Genomic DNA, 6,360 nt, shown 5'->3' on the forward strand with positions numbered 1-6,360 from the left:
AAAAAATTCAAAATTTTTATTTTTCAAATATTAGACCAAAATTTTAAGTTTTCGAACTTTAAAATACTATATAAAAAATTTCAAAATTACAAAATATTAAAATTTTAAATACTTAATTTTTTAGGAGATATTAATTTTTTAAATAATTTTATTAATAATTAATGGTCCCTGATTAATCTCCGATTAATCCCCGCCTAGTCCGACTAATCGTTTATCGCCACTCGACCGCCGAGCTACTGTCGAACGATATTTACAATCTTGATTAAAACTAATATCATATTTCAGACCAATGCTCCTAGCATGCTGACTGTGCTTGATCCTACTGAGAGCCTTCATCAAAGGATCTACATGATTCTCTTCTGATGATACCCTCTTCACGATAGGATGACCTTCTTCTACCCTATGTCTAATGTAATGGTACTTTCTGTCGATATGTCTAGACTTCCCATGATCTCTTGGTTCCTTAGTCAAGGAAACCGTTCCTTCATTATCACAGAAAAGTTCCATTGGCACCTGAATGGTCGGGACAAATCCAAGGTCATCGATAAAGTTCCTCGGCCAAGCCGCTTCCTTTAATGCTTCACTTGCAACTATGTACTCTGATTCACAGGTTGAATTGGCCACTGTTTCCTGCTTGGAACTCTTCCAAGTTACTGCTCCACCGTTCAGAGTGAACACCCAGCCTGACTGAGGACGGAAGTTGACTATGTCCGTCTGAAAGTTGGCGTCAGTATATCCACTTACTCTCAATGTATCATTTCCACCAAGGACTAGAAGTGTAACACCTCAAATTTTCGACCAAAATTTTCATTTTTTAATTTACCAAAAATAAAGTTTCACACACCAAGTTATCAACCACATAATTATCCAAAACAACCATTATCACAAAATATCAGAGTTCTCAAACTATCCTAGTAACAAATCTCCCAACGAGTGTGTATAATCAGACCTTTGCCTTCACATGGTCCTTAGAGGTACTTGAAACATGTAAATCAACAATTATAAGCATAAAGCTTAGTGAGTTCCCCAAGATACCACATACAACACATCATAAATAAGCAGTTACGAGTTATCAGCAACCTTGGGGACTATCATTAGTCCGAGTGGGCAACAATATGCTCTATTGGTTATCAGCAACCGTGGAGTCTACTCGTAGACTCATTCACACATAAACAACATAATAAAAATAATAGTTAGATCCAACTATTCATCACAAATACAACTATTCTACCACACATGTAAGAATAACTGAGGAGACTCACCTGATACTGACGACAAGTAAATCTCACACCCGAACTGTCGGAACAAGACTCCACCTAATCAACAAAATAATTAACCCTAATTAATAATTAAGGTCTAAAACTCAACTCGCGAGTCTAAATCCCACAACTAAGTCCTATAAGGGCAAAAATACTATTTTTCCCTTCTCATGGTCCAAAACCCTAAATCTTGACCAAAAGTTAATATTCAACAAAAATCAACTGCCCAGCATGTATGTTGGGCATACAATTCCTTACGCAGGGTGTACAACGCGATCAATGACCCATCAGGGGCGGAGCTGGCTATGCGGGGCATAGCCAGGAGTATGCACGACGTACTCTGTCTGCTTCCATTTTCACCGCCTTAGATTTTATTTTAGTTTATATCTCCTTGGGTGATGAGAATCTTTCCTTATTTGGTAAATTTAGACACTGCCACAAATGAAAGAATCAAATTCATATTTCCATTATTGCTAGAAACATACAAATATCATTTTTCTATAAAAGCCATTGCAAGGAGATATAAACTAAAATAAAATCAAATTTTTATTTATTTATTTATAAATTGCGCAAAAACTTTTCCTTACAATGCAGCTTAAATGAAAACTATGCTATTACATATTTTCTAGCAATCTATCATAACTCCTAAGTAGCAGCTCAAGAATCCGATATTCGAACCATGCGATTGAAATCCATCTTCGCGATCAGATTCAACATACTCTTTGTTTAAGTTACCTTCCCTTTGCTTGATCCTGCCATACATCAAAATGTATTAAGAATCTCCAAATAGGAACTTAATTTAGTTAGATAGTGGACTTACCTGAAGCAAAGGTCAAGCTTTTTGACTAGACCTTCTCTCAGATCTTTCAGGTAGTTAGGGTAGCTTTGCAACCAATGCCCTTTCCTTACGGCAATAGAAACATATGGACTCTTTGGGAATGGTACATTGGACTATCTCAGACTTGCCTTTCTCTTTACCATTTGGTCAACTGAGTTGACTATGATCAATCCCTTTCCTTGGGAAGAAAAGGATTTTCTAGATATCCAATGTTACCATTGTCAATGTCCATGGAAGTCTGGGAAGTTGATATTCTTAATCAAATTTGCTCTACCAGTGCTCCAAATCATTGTTGACTAAGCAGCACCAAGTAAATAGATAAGATCATTAAGGGTCATGTCATAGTCTTTTACATAGTAGTCCCAAAGGACACTCACTATGAGACTTAGAAGGTGATTGAACAACCAACTTTCTCAAGACTTTGACACCCAACTCTCCCGACTTGTCAATATGTGACTTCATCTTCAAGATGTGAGCACACATAGACCTTGCTTGCTAATAGGGCTTGAGTGACCTTGAGCTATTCAAGAACTTGTGGGTTAGGGAGAATAATTGGAGGAGGTGGAGGGAGTGAAGAATGATTTCCGGGACATCATCTTCATTAGGAAAGCTTGTTCCAAGAGTTTTTGGGAAGATCATAATTGTCTGAACCAAACATCTTGTGGGAGATATTCAAGATAGTTGATTTAAAGTCCTTAATATAATACCCAATATGAAATACTAAGGCTAGGACCCAACACAATATTTTATAACTTGGAAGAGGGATGTCGTAATCCAAGCTATATAATATTTGAAGGTAGGCGAATGATGATTCACCAATTTCCACCATGAAAAACGAAATAATTTATTAGGTTTTAATTAGATTTGAAACTCCTAGATCTTTTGAGATTCATTGAACTTTTCAATGGCATGTTTCAATCTTGATTGTGCCCTCTCAAGTTTTGTGACTGGGACGCCGAGGATCACAAAACAAGGTGTGAATAACCATGCAAATATACTTGGTACCCTTAATATTTACCCCTCAATCGATGTGCCGGTTAACCACACTCGCTCCACCAATACTACGATAAACACTAAGTTACCCTTTTCCTACCTTGTTAAATCAAGCTAGTGTGCCGGTTAACCAAATGCGCTCCACTAACCAACTTAAGCAAAGTGTAAAGTGTAATTTCATAGGTTAGCACCAAATTCACATTTTCCTAAAGTAACTAAGATTGGGAATTTATAAAAGTTTAGTTTCTTAGTATTTATCATTAATACTTTTAATGAAGGGAGAATTCTAGTCCTTGTCCTACCCGTTCGGCTAACGACCCTCCACCAGTCAAGGAAACGGTGGGTGACAGTGGACACCCATTAAAATGTCATTTTATAGGCAGTAAAATGGTAGTTTAATGGGTAAGACTGACTTGCTCTTATACATACATACATACATACATATATATATATATATATATATATATATATATATATATATATATAATTAACTTATAATACTATAAAGTATAAGGGTTGAATTTTAACTTTTAAATTTTTAAGGGTTTAACTTGGAATTAAAGTATTCATGAGGGGAAACTTTACAAATTCCAAAACCTGAGGGAAAGTTTTGAACTATTCAAAAGCTTTTCAATTCCATAACTTATGTGTTTAAAGTAGTTTTAATGAAAAACTCTTCAAGTTCCTTAACTTGAGGACAAGTTATGGAAGACCTTAAAACATTTAAAAAATGAGGCTCTCCATTTCTCATAACTTATGGAAATCTTATGAGTTTTAATAATCATAAATGTGACTTTTCATATAACTTGAGGAAAAGTTACAAAACACATATTATGAACAACTTTTAGATTAATTTGGATTGAAAACATATTATCACATAACTTTTCTATTAATCTAAATCAAATCATAAGAACAAGATAATTCAAATCAAACACTTTTCATGTAATTAGACTAACCATTAAACTAATACAAAACATGAATCTATTGACAATTATCTATGGCATTGGATTAGCATGAACATTACCACATCAAAAATAGGTTTAAAAGTTCAAAAACAACTTATGGTAATGTTCCTAGTCCAATTCCAGCCAAAAACCTCGAAAATATGTTGTTTGGGGGTCCAACTCGTCGAGTGCATGAACCAACTCGACAAGTTGGATGATTTTATGCATGGACTCAGTGAGTCCACTGTCCAGAACAGCAGAAAATCGAATTTTTCAACATTTTCAGCAATTTGCATCAAGTATAAAAGAAAACAAGCTTGGGCTCTGATACCACTGGAGGGTTTAGAGCATTCTAACAATCGTAAGGTGTACATGTAACCCTAAATACCTTGGATCTATGTTTTCTCTATTATACAAGCAAATATCAATTTCCAAAGTATTGTTCTAACTAGCATAATATGAAGTACATATAATATAAATTCTAGTAGAATTACATACCTCTTTGTTGTAGCTTGCTTACATGGAGCTTAAGGGCCTAGTGCCTCAAATGTGACACCTCAAATGGTTCACACAACAACACCAACATCTTGGAATAACTTGAGAGAAAAGGTTCTTATGCTCAAATCGGCTAGCCCTCATGTGAACACACACTAGTGCCAATTTCTTGAGCCATGGGGTCCTTATATATGGTGGCTATTAGGGTTACACCATTTAACTCATGTCTTTCCATATTCTTCATGCTCCATGGGTTAAAACTTCCATGGAGTATCCATGGGTTACTCCATGGGTTTAGCCCAACATGAAGAACTATGGATCATAATCTCACATATATACGAATGAATGATTTACACAATCAATCCCCATATATTTAATTAGTCTCCTTTAGATCACAATATTAATTCCAAATTAATTCTTGATCAATACTAATTAAATAATATGATTTCATATTAATATATTAGAACTTATAATATATTAAAAAATCATAATTATGCTTTTCTCACAAAAGTCTATCCAAATTGTTTCGATGCCATGCAACCCAAATGGACCATGCCAATCGGGTCAAGTACATACCAATTATAGTTATAGACTTAGACTCTAATCCAACAGCATGCACGTAAAGTTTGCAACTTTACGTGGAATCTGTGCCTTAGGGAGCTAGATCTACAATTTGGATATTTGGGGTAGCTTAAAAACGTCTGAATGGGAAATGGACTGAAGGGACTCGACAAGTTGCATGGTCAACTCGACGAGTTTGATGAAGATTGGCCGTTGTAGGTTTTTGCATGAACTCAGCGAGTCAGTAAGACGACTCGACGAGTCAGTTAGGATTTTCCCGACTTTTGGAAACGCATGGACTCAACGAGTTGTCTGGAAACTGGGCGAGACAACTAGGGTTTTCACAATTTCTCAAGTTATGGAAGGACTCTACGAGTCAGTAAATTGCACTCGACGAGTTGGGTCAACATGGACCGTTGACCTTGACCGTTGACTTTAACTTTGACCAAGGGTTGATCAGTTTGACTTCTAGGGGTATTTTAGTAAATTAGGAATTTATAGAAGCGGTCCTATGGTGAATATATGTGGTGGAGTTCGTGACTGTGATTCGAGAGTTTGATCTTATCACTACAGTTTGACATTTGTGAGGCGAGTTCTTCTCACTATATCAATGGGGTCTTAGGCACCAATGCCGACCCTTTTTGGATTTGTATCCAGTTTTATTGATAGGCTTATTGATTTTCATCCTGGTAGTTAGGATGGTGATATGCTCAGTGACATGCTTAGGTCGGTATCCTCGTATATAGGATAATGTTATGTTAGTGACCGGTTAGGTCGGTATCCTGGTTATCGGATGTTGCTATGCTTAGTGATCTGTTAGATCGGTTTGACTGTTATACACATCCTAGCGTATGATACTTGTGTGCACATGATTGTTTGATTGGGGTTTGGGTTGAGGCGGTCATGCTTTGTGCTGAAGGCCAACATACCCAGGGCAGACCGGATAGACTACTAGCCCGGGAGGGTGTAGTAGTCTGGCCGAAGGCCTGGTGAGCGGTTCGGATAAGCTGAAGGCCCTACAAGGTGGTCCAGATGTGTCGAAGGCTCATAGAGCAGTCCAGATAGGTTGAAGGCCCTGCGAGGCGGTCTAGTCAGGCTGAAGGCTCGTTATGCATGATGTTTGTTTATATGTTACTGATATAGTTTATATGACATTGGTATTTTGGTGGAACTCACTAAGCTTCGGGCTTACAATTGTTGATTTTGTTTCAGGTACTTCTGATGATCGCGGGAAGGAGAAGGCGTGATTGTACACCTCCTTATGTTTTAT

Source organism: Lactuca sativa, chromosome 1 (genome assembly GCF_002870075.4).
Source record: "Lactuca sativa cultivar Salinas chromosome 1, Lsat_Salinas_v11, whole genome shotgun sequence".
NCBI lineage: Eukaryota > Viridiplantae > Streptophyta > Magnoliopsida > Asterales > Asteraceae > Lactuca > Lactuca sativa.